Source organism: Apium graveolens, chromosome 7, assembly GCF_009905375.1.
Source record: "Apium graveolens cultivar Ventura chromosome 7, ASM990537v1, whole genome shotgun sequence".
Taxonomy (NCBI): Eukaryota; Viridiplantae; Streptophyta; class Magnoliopsida; order Apiales; family Apiaceae; genus Apium; species Apium graveolens.
In genome coordinates this window covers 111,648,207-111,659,210 of record NC_133653.1, presented here as the reverse complement: position 1 = coordinate 111,659,210, position 11,004 = coordinate 111,648,207, and the positions used below count along the sequence as shown (strand labels likewise).

Sequence of the window (11,004 nt, the reverse complement as noted above, 5' to 3'; positions counted from 1 at the left end):
TTCGTGTTATTCGATTAATATCATCACTGTCACATGCTAAAGGTAATAACAATGGCTATAGAAGGAAGTAATAATGAAGTTGTGATCTCATAAGTGTTTTATTATTGATAATTTGAAGTGTTAGTTAAGTGGTTAACTAAGTAGTTAATTATAGTTAATATTTGATCAACAATTTTAAGTGTTATCTTAACATTGAGAAGTAATCATACATTGGTGAGTGAGTTTAATTAGACAATAATTTAGTCTGAGTCTCTGAGGGAACGAATTAGAAAGTATTCTATATTACTTGCGAACGCGTATACTTGCGTGAATATTAGTGCGTGTTTTCGCCCTAACAAGTTTTTGGCGCCGCTGCCGGGGACTCGGCGTATTGTTTAGTTTATGTGCTTACCATCATTGGTCATTAGGACTCAGTGATTAGGACGTAGTAGTTACTTACTCTTTTCGGTTGTGTTTCAGGTACTTTAGCAAGCGTTTATGCAAACTCGTTCTCGTGCTCGCAAGAGGACTTTAGATACAACTGAGGAGACAAACGCAGTTCTTGATATTCCGGAGAAGTTAGATTTTGAGGATTCGGATTCAGGCGCTGAGCAGAAAGAACCAGTAAACATGGGAGATCGTATTGTTCAAGCTGATCCAGCTCTTATGGATTTTTTTTTGGCCTAAAATTGATGATATTCAGTCAAGCATCCTTCATCCGGCTATTCAAGCTAACACCTTTGAAATCAAGCCGGGCACTATTCAGATGGTGCAGAATTCTGTTTCTTTTGGAGGAGCGGCAACTGAAGACCCCAACATGCACATAAGAAATTTTGTCGAGATCTGCAGCACTTTTAAGTATAATGGCGTGACTGATGAGGCTATCAAGTTGAGGCTTTTCCCATTCTCACTGAGGGATAAGGCTAAAGACTGGTTACATTCTGAACCAGCTGGGTCCATCACTACGTGGCAAGATCTTGCGCAAAAGTTTCTGGTGAAGTTTTATCCAATGGCAAAGACTGCTGCTATGAGGAGTGCTCTTACTCAGTTTGCGCAGCAACCTACAGAATCTATGTGCGAGGCTTGGAAACGCTACAAGGAAATGTTGAGAAAATGTCCACATCATGGAATGCCAGATTGGATGGTAATCACTGGTTTTTATAATGGTTTGGGGGCCCAATCTCGGCCCATGCTCGATGCAGCAGCTGGAGGCGCCTTATGGGCTAAAAGCTATACTGAGGCGTATAATCTTATAGAGACGATGGCTGCAAATGAGCATCAAAACCCAACTTAGAGGATGACGTCAGGCAAGGTAGCAGGTATTCTGGAAGTTGATGCAGCCACCGCTATTGCAGCCCAGCTCCAAGTGTTATCAATAAAGGTTGATTCTCTGGCTACGTATGGAGTTAATCAAATAGATATGGTTTGTGAGCTTTGTGCAGGTTCTCATGCTACGGATCAGTGTTCTCTTGTCAACGAATCTGTTCAGTATGTGAATAATTATCAGCGACAACAGCAGCCTGTGCCAGCGACCTATCATCCTAATAACAGAAATCATCCAAATTTCAGCTGGGGGAATAATCAGAATGCTATTCAGCCACCATATCAGCAAGGGGTGAGTAAACATTTTAACCCACCTGGATTCCAGCAACCACAGCAGTATGCTACAAGGCAATCATATCCTCAACAAGGAAGTGCAGCTGCACCTACTAGTGCTGATTTTGAGGAACTTAAGCTGTTGTGCAAGAGTCAGGCGGTTTCTATCAAGACCTTGGAAAATCAAATCGGTCAATTAGCCAATGCAGTGCTCAATCGTCAACCTGGCACTCTTCCAGTGACACGGAAGTACCAGGCAGGAAGGAAGCTAAAGAGCAAGTCAAGGCTATTACCTTAAGGTCTGGAAAAGTAGCTGATGCTGAAAAGGCAAAAGAAGTCGAAGCTGAAGTTAGAGATGAAGAATCTAAGCAAAAGGAGAAAGCGGCGGAACCAAGGAAGACTACTGTTGAACACACTCTTCCTGAGGCTAATACAGGGGAGAAACAGCTCTATCCTCCACCACCTTTTCCTAAGAGATTGCAGCAACAAAAGCTGGATAGACAGTTCGGGAAGTTTCTGGAGGTGTTCAAGAAACTTCACATCAATATACCTTTCGCTGAGGCTCTGGAACAAATGCCTAGTTATGCGAAGTTTATGAAGACTATTCTTTCAAGGAAGGTGAAACTGGATGACCTTGAAACCGTTGCTCTCACGGAAGAATGCAGCGCTGTTCTGCAACAAAAGTTACCACCAAAACTGAAAGATCCAGGAAGCTTCACCATTCCTTGCACCATTGGCAATCTAACTTTTGACAAGTGCCTTTGTGATTTGGGAGCAAGCATTAATCTGATGCCCTTGTCGATCTTTAAAAAGATGGATCTGTCTGATCCAAATCCCACATACATGTCGCTACAATTGGCGGACCGTTCCATTACTTACCCAAGGGGCATAGTTGAGGATGTGCTCGTCAAGGTGGATAAGCTCTTCTTTCCAGCAGATTTTGTTATTCTGGATTTTGAGGAAGATAAGAAGATTCCCATAATCTTGGGGAGGCCTTTCTTGGCTACTGGCCGTACCTTGATAGATGTATAAAAAGGGGAACTTACTATGCGGGTCCAAGATCAGGATGTGACCTTCAACGTATTCAAGGCAATAAAATTCCCTACAGAAGATGAGGAGTGCTTAAAAGTGGATGTGATTGATTCCGCGGTTACTTCGGAACTCGAGCACATGCTAATGTCTGATGCATTGGAAAAGGCCTTAGTGGGGGAATTTGACAGTGATGATGAAGATAGCAACGAGCAATTACAATATCTGAACGCTTCTCCCTGGAAGCGAAAGCTGGACATACCATTTGAATCTCTTGGTACTTCTGACCTTAAGAATGCTGAAGGGAAGCTCAAACCATCAATAGAGGAAGCACCTACCTTGGAGCTCAAACCACTACCTGAACACTTGAGGTATGCTTTTTTAGGTGATTCATCTACGTTACCTGTTATTATTTCAGCTGACCTTTCAGGTAGTGAGGAAGACAAGCTCTTAAGGATTTTGAGAGAATTTAAATCGGCTATAGGATGGACCATAGCAGATATCAAGAGGATAAGTCCTTCATATTGTATGCATAAAATTCTGCTAGAGGAAGGTAGTAAGCCAACTGAGGAACAGCAACGAAGACTGAATCCCATCATGAAGGAGGTGGTGAAGAAAGAAATTCTGAAATGGCTAGATGCAGGCATCATTTATCCTATTTCTGACAGCTCGTGGGTGAGCCCCGTACAATGTGTACCTAAGAAAGGAGGTATCACTGTGGTCGCAAATGAAAAGAATGAGCTCATCCCTACTCGAACAGTTACAGGATGGAGAGTATGCATGGATTATAGGAAATTGAACAAAGCCACAAGGAAGGATCACTTTCCTCTTCCATTTATTGATCAAATGCTTGATAGATTGGCGGGACATGAGTATTTTTGTCTTCTGGATGGTTATTCCGGGTATAATCAGATTTGTATTACACCAGAGGATCAGGAAAAGACTACCTTCACTGGTCCATTTGGCACATTTGCTTTTCGTAGAGTTTCGTTTGGGTTATGTGGCGCCCCGACCACCTTTCAGAGATGTATGATGGCTATATTCTCTGACATGATTGGAAATAACGTCAAAGTGTTCATGGATGACTTCTCCGTCTTTGGACACTCATATGATGAATGTTTGAATAATCTGCGCGCCGTACTCAAAAGATGCGTGGAAACTAATTTGGTGCTTAATTGGGAGAAATGTCATTTTATGGTGCGTGAAGGCATTATCCTTGGGCATAAGGTCTCTAGCAAGGGTCTGGAGGTGGACAAGGCCAAGGTGGGAGTCATTGAAAATCTTCCCCCACCCAATTCTGTGAAAGGAATCCGTAGTTTTCTTGGTCATGCGGGTTTTTATCGGCGATTCATCAAGGACTTTTCAAAGATATCTAAGCCGTTGTGCAATTTGCTTGAGAAAGATGTGCCTTTCAAATTTGATGATGAATGTTTGGCAGCATTCGAGACTCTCAAGAAGAGTTTGATCACTGCACCAGTTATTACAGCTCCAGATTGGACAGAACCGTTTGAGATGATGTGTGATGCGAGTGATTATGCGGTAGGTGCAGTTCTGGGACAGCGCAAGAAAAATCTCTTCCATGTGGTCTACTATGCGACTATTCGCTATTTGGTTTCTAAGAAGGATTGGAAGCCGAGACTCATTCGTTGGGTGCTTTTACTTCAGGAATTTGAGTTACAGATCAAAGATAGAAAAGGTATCGAGAATCAAGTAGCTGACCATCTCTCTAGGTTGGAGAATCCCGATTCTACTTCACAAGATAGGACGTTAATCAATGAATCTTTTCCGGATGAGCAGTTGTTTGCAATTCAGGAGGAAGAACCATGGTTTGCAGATATTGTAAACTATCTTGTCAGCAATATAATGCCTCTTAATTTGATATCCGCGCAAAAGAAGAAGTTTCTGCATGAGGTGAAATGGTATATGTGGGATGAACCATATTTGTTTAGACAGGGAGCTGACCAGATCATCAGGAGATGTATCCCGTTCTGTGAGACGGAGGGGATATTACGAGACTGCCATTCCACAGTTTATGGTGGACACTATGGAGGTGAGAAGACGGCAGCTCGTATTCTGCAAGCAGGTTTTTTCTGGCCTACTTTGTTCAAGGATGCTCATCAGTTTGTTTTAAGGTGTGATCGTTTCCAAAGAGTGGGAAATTTGTCAAGGAAGGATGAGATGCCATTAAATGTGATGCTTGAAGTCGAGGTCTTTGATGTGTGGGGAATCGATTTCATGGGGCCTTTTATCTCGTCTTGCAATAATCAGTACATCTTGCTGGCAGTCGATTATGTCTCAAAATGGGTCGAAATTAAAGCTTTACCGACAAATGATGCAAAGGTAGTACTAAATTTTCTTTATAAGCAAATTTTCACAAGGTTTGGAACGCCTCGGGTAATCATAAGTGATGAAGGATCGCATTTTTGCAACCGTAAGTTCACTTCTATGATGCAGCGTTATAATGTGAATCATCGAGTAGCTACTGCCTATCATCCGCAAACAAATGGTCAAGCGGAAGTGTCTAACAGAGAGATAAAGCACATTCTAGAGAAGGTTGTTTGTCCGTCAAGGAAGGATTGGTCTTTAAAGCTCGATGAAGCTGTTTGAGCTTACAGAACAGCATACAAAACTCCACTAGGGATGTCACCGTTTCAGTTGGTGTACGGTAAGGGATGTCATCTACCAGCGGAGCTTGAGCATAAGGCCTACTGGGCATTGAAGAAATTGAACCTGGATTTAGATGCAGCTGGTAAGAAAAGAATGCTTCAGCTTAATGAACTTGATGAATTTCGACTTCAAGCGTACGAGAATAACAAAATGTATAAGGAAAAGGTGAAGAGGTGGCACGATAGGAAGCTACATCCTAAGTTATTTGTGCCAGGGCAACAAGTTCTTTTGTTCAACTCTCGGCTCCGACTTTTTCCTGGGAAGTTGAAATCAAGGTGGTCTGGACCTTTTATTGTCAAAACTGTGTTTCCACATGGAGCGGTGGAAATTTTTGAGAATGATTCGGACCAAGCATTCAAGGTTAACGGTCAGCGGTTGAAGCACTACTATGGGGACATGGCAAGCCGAGAGGTGGTTAGTGCCATTTTGTTGACTACTTGAGAAAGGTACGGAACGTCAAGCTAATGACGAAAAAGAAGCGCTGCGTGGGAGGCAACCCATGAATTATTGTTACAGGAACCCTTAGAAGTTAATAACCTATCCAAAAACACAAAAAAATCAGAAAACATGGGCTGAAAAAAAAAATTTCCAGAGACCCTCTGCGCGCCCGCGCAGCTAGGCTGAGCGGCCGCGCAGCTTGCTGCGCACCCACGTAGAAATGCTGAGCGGCCGCGCAGGGGTCGAGTTCCAGAAAATTTTTTGCAGTTCAGAAAAAAAAAATAAAATAAAAAAATAAAAACACAAAAACAGTTTTAGACCATAAACCCACGAATTGTTCCCACTACCCTATGATTTTATCCCTTAATTCCCAAACCCTAATCTAATCCACACCCTATATATACATACACCTATCCTACATATCTCCCACAAAACTTCCTACACTTAAACCCTCTCACAAACATCAAAAATCAGTTCTTACACACTTCTATTCAAGAATCAATGGCACCCAAGAGAGCACGCACTATTGACAGCAGCAGCACAGTTCCTACTGCTGATTCTTCGAGGGGCACTGCTGCAAGGCCTCGGTTAACTGACAGAGCTGCGGAGGAGGAGTACACTAGGCTGTTGGGGAAGCCGATTCTGAAGGAGAGGGGGTTTTTACCATCAGGGAGGGATGGTGAGTTGTTGCCCATTATTGCAGAGAAGGGGTGGATAGCTTTTTGTGAGTCACCCGAAGCAGTACCGATGAGCGTTGTTCGCGAGTTCTACGCGAACGCGAAGGCTGAAAAGAATGGGTTTTCTGTAGTCCGTGGGCTGACGGTTGATTATCATCCTGCGGCGATTCGCCGTGTGATTGGACAGCGAGAGAGGAAGCCCGAGGAGGAGAACTGGAATGAAAAGACTGCTGCGGATTTTGACCTGGATTTGATTTGTGCGACTCTCTGTCGACCGGGCACAGTTTGGAACCGCAGTCCAGCCAACAATGAGTATCGTCACTTTCCGGCGATCGCCATGAACAGGTATGTCCGTGCATGGAATGCATTTATATGTGCTAATATTTTGCCTTCTTCACATGCACACGAGGTCACAGTTGAGAGAGCACAACTGTTGTGGGGAATTCTGAATGAGGAATACTATGTGGACCTTGGTGAGTTTATCTACCAAGGGATTCTGAAGTTTTTGAGGGGAGCAAAGCATATGAACATCCCTTATGCATCCACGGTTACGAAGCTATGCCGAGCAGTGGGAGTGAACTGGCCGGCTCATGAGCAGTTGCAGTTGCCAGCAGCTGCGATAGATTCTGGCACTCTGAATGGGATGCAGGAGTGGACCGGTGGTGAGCCTGAGGAGCATGGGCTGGGTTATCGTCTTCTAGGAGGGCGTCCAGCACGAGGTGCTACTATGGCTAGGCCAGGGCGTGGTGAGGCTGGTTCGTCGAGAGCTCAGGAGGGTGCTGGGATGGGTGATGCCCAGTATAGGAGGCTTTCACGGCGGATGGATGCCATGTATGAGACGCAGAGTAGGTTTGCTCAGGAGCTCACCCTTGCGTTAGGGACTGCTTTTCGAGGCCTTGGAGCTGATATCCAGTGGCCTGTGTTCCTTTCTACTACTTTCACTGAGGACAGTGAAGATTTTTAGTCTGGGGGTGGTAGTTAAAGGAATATTGTATGTGTGTCATTTAGTTGCATATTCATGATAGTTAGTTCATATAGTTGCATAATTTATGCCATATAGTTTTTTTTATGAATGTCATGTAGCTCATGCATTTACTATGATCCCTTTTGCAATGATTTATCGACTGAATTGTGATATTGATGCGAGTGTAGTAATAGCATTAAAGTGATATTAAGTTGTGTAGGTTGATATGCATGCTAGAAACAAATGTAAATCCACTGAGTCTTAAAGAATGCGTAAGGGCTAGATTGTTGTTATGATTTGGTTGTTTTCAAGGTCAATCTATTTATTATGCTTAGAATTCGATTATAGGTTCTTAGTGATAAAAACATGAAAAAGAAAAAAAAATTTGGAGAAAAAAAAATATGGAAGTTGTTGCTAGTTGTGGCTAGGCGTCAAATGGCTAGTAGCCGGCTCGCTTATGTTGCGAGTAGTCTAGGGTTGAGTAAGATGGAGCAAAACGCACTTGCTCAGAAGTTATGATAAAAAATAAAAAAATTCTGCATAATTGATCAAGAGTGGGCTCTTTGGTATTCGAGTTATTAAGTTCTTAGGGGACTTTGTGCCTAGTGACCTAAGGCTTTTAGAGTCTGGGATCTGCTAACCTAACGCTCGTTACATGGATACCATTGTATAAGTCTTTTGTGGACCTCACTCATTGCACGGTCAAATAAGCATTTGAGTTGTAAATAAAAAGCACAATTCCGTAGTAAGCTCCAGAGTTCTTGTAGTGTTGTATATCACTTTGTGCCTAGAATTTTTATTCTTTGTATAATCGTAGGATTGCCTTGAGGATAGTCTAGTCATAGTAATTGGTCTAGTTCCGAAGCATATCTGTTAAGCATTTGCACACACCACGTTTCTGGCTGTTTGTCCGGTTGCATGAGTTTATTGATCTTTAGATGTCTAACTGCATTCGTTGAGATGTGACAATTTGGTTGGTTAATTGTAGTAAGGGGGATCGTTGCATTTTCATATAGATTGCATTCATGCATATTTTTATTTGTTTTGAGTCTGTGACGCTTGAGGACAAGCATCGATTTAAGTTTGGGGGTGTGATAAGTGGCATTTTATACCACTTAGAACGTCTTAAAATGGCTTAAATTGGTGTCTTGAAATCAAGTATTTTGTGTATTTAATGTGTTTTTCTAGTGTTTATGCATTTCAGGGTATTAGTTACATTTCGGGGGAGGAATCATCAAGAATAAGCCTTGGCATGTGTTCACCATTGCGAGAGGAAAGGAATGGGCAGATTACGGCGAAGAAACGGAGCAAGCTTGGAATTTTTCCAGTAGGGTCCTGCGCGCCCGCGCAGCAATGCTGAGCGGCCGCGCAGGGTCGGGGAAAAAAGCTGAATTATTTTAGACTTCTACTTCTGTGTGGCTTCCAACTTCTATGTAATCTGAGTTTTATGGGACTATTATATAGGAGATTTGAGACATTTTCATTGAGATTATTAAGGAGATTATGTTTTAGATTGTGTTTTACACAAGGAGCGAAGGAGATAAGGAAGAAAACCGATTTAGCACACCGCAACGAAGAGGAAGCATATATTCTTGTGATTCTTGTTTCGTTGTAACGTTGGATGCTAGTTTTCTTGCTTTGACTTATTTACTCTTGTGACGTACTCTGTTTTAATATAATTAGTTTAGTTATTATTTTCTTGTGTTTGTTTATCATGATTTCATATGAACCCATGATGGCGATGAGTTCTATTATGGGCTAATCGTGATCATGGGGTTACAACGGATTTATTATGGAATTCTTTAGTTAATTGTTTAATACTTTAGTGTGTGATGATTGCATGATATCTAGTATTGGTTGTGCGTATTCGTCTTATGTGCGTCGCGAACATATAAGATAGGGTGTTGATCTCTTGTGAAGCGACGATGGATCTTGAGATTTAGAACTTACCATGCTAGCATAGGTTCATGTACGTTGTGCATGATTAGTGGGTAATTCTAACAGTTTTATTTGCCCTATGTAATCAAAAGGAATAATTTATGCTTAAATCGTTGTGTTGTCAATTTCTGTAGACATATAGGAACTCAACATAATTGATGACTATTCAACTTCTATCTTAATTGTGGATGCTTGGTAGAATGGTATTAGTACAATGAAAGTTGGCTTTTATCAGTTTCGTGTTATTCGATTAATATCATCACTGTCACATGCTAAAGGTAATAACAATGGCTATAGAAGGAAGTAATAATGAAGTTGTGATCTCATGAGTGTTTTATTATTGATAATTTGAAGTGTTAGTTAAGTGGTTAACTAAGTAGTTAATTATAGTTAATATTTGATCAACAATTTTAAGTGTTATCTTAACATTGAGAAGTAATCATACATTGGTCAGTGAGTTTAAGTAGACAATAATTTAGTCTGAGTCTCTGAGGGAACGAACTAGAAAGTATTCTATATTACTTGCGAACGCGTATACTTGCGTGAATATTAGTGCGTGTTTTCGCCCTAACAGTCCTCAACATACTCCTTACTTCTTATTTGTAGCTCTTTTCTATTTAAGTGAATCCCCATTCGATTTCCTTTATCTCTAGCACGGAACAACGCTATTTCCAACTTTTGAGGGGTGTCTCGCTGCATGTGTATGGCGCGTTGTTTTGGTATTTATACTTCTTCCTCAACACATTGCCATATACAACTTTGGAGACATCCAACACGCCATTCCCACTCCCTATGCATCGTGCTTATCGAACTCTTATGTAACGTTCATTCAGATCCATTGAGTACCTAAAATTGTCCATCACAAAATTATTTCCTACCAATTGCACGGTTAATATCACCGGGTGTATAACTCATTATTCTACAATTTACTACATTATGCCAATGATGACAACACATTCTATTTATAACATAAATAGGCTTGATAAGCCACTTGATTTGACAATATTTTAAATATTCAAAGAATCATGAATTTCCCAATCAAACATTATTGACTTGCACGTTATTTCTTCTACATGCTTTTCTTAAATGTAAACACTATCTCATCTATAACATTTCACATGCCTCTCAATAATGACATATATGTTAAACATGATAAAAATATGCACTTGTTCAATCATACAGTAATGTAGGTGTTAGGTCCCAATGTGTTTATAGAAGGGGGGGTTGAATACAAACTATACCGTATAATCGAATTTAGTGCGGAATAAAAATTGAAACAAAATTCAAGTTAAAAAAAATATTATTAAACTTGAAAGGTGTTACAACAACGGTCTCGATTACAAGGGATTAATCTCAAATTAATTAGCACAAATCTAGAACAAATTCGACATGAAGTTTTTCTATTTTTGTAATAAAAAGAATCAAATGCTAAACGCAATTTGAGATTAAGTTCTAGGGATTTTGATCCGCTAGATAGTTACACAAGAACAAGAGAATGATTTCTAGTTGTTTGGATTTAATTTTAATAACTAGAAATTGTTGATCTTGAATTTGCAGATGATGGATGAAATATTTGCAGCTCTGCTTTTTGTTCTTGAGTGTGTTTGACTTCTGTTGTATTGTTCTGTGTGATTGTATTCTGCTTCGTTTGATTTATATTTCAATCAACAGAATAGAATTGAACTGGCAAGACAATTGGTTGAACTGGCATGACAA

At 40.9% G+C, this 11,004-nt stretch overlaps 1 non-coding gene across 1 annotated transcript; it reads right to left on the bottom strand.

Moving 5' to 3' along the window:
• Nucleotides 1-1,003: 1,003 nt before the first annotated feature.
• On the bottom strand, nucleotides 1,004-1,110 carry LOC141675828 (small nucleolar RNA R71). Its single transcript, XR_012556460.1, has one exon. It is a non-coding gene; the product is annotated as a small nucleolar RNA R71 (small nucleolar RNA).
• Nucleotides 1,111-11,004: the final 9,894 nt, after the last annotated feature.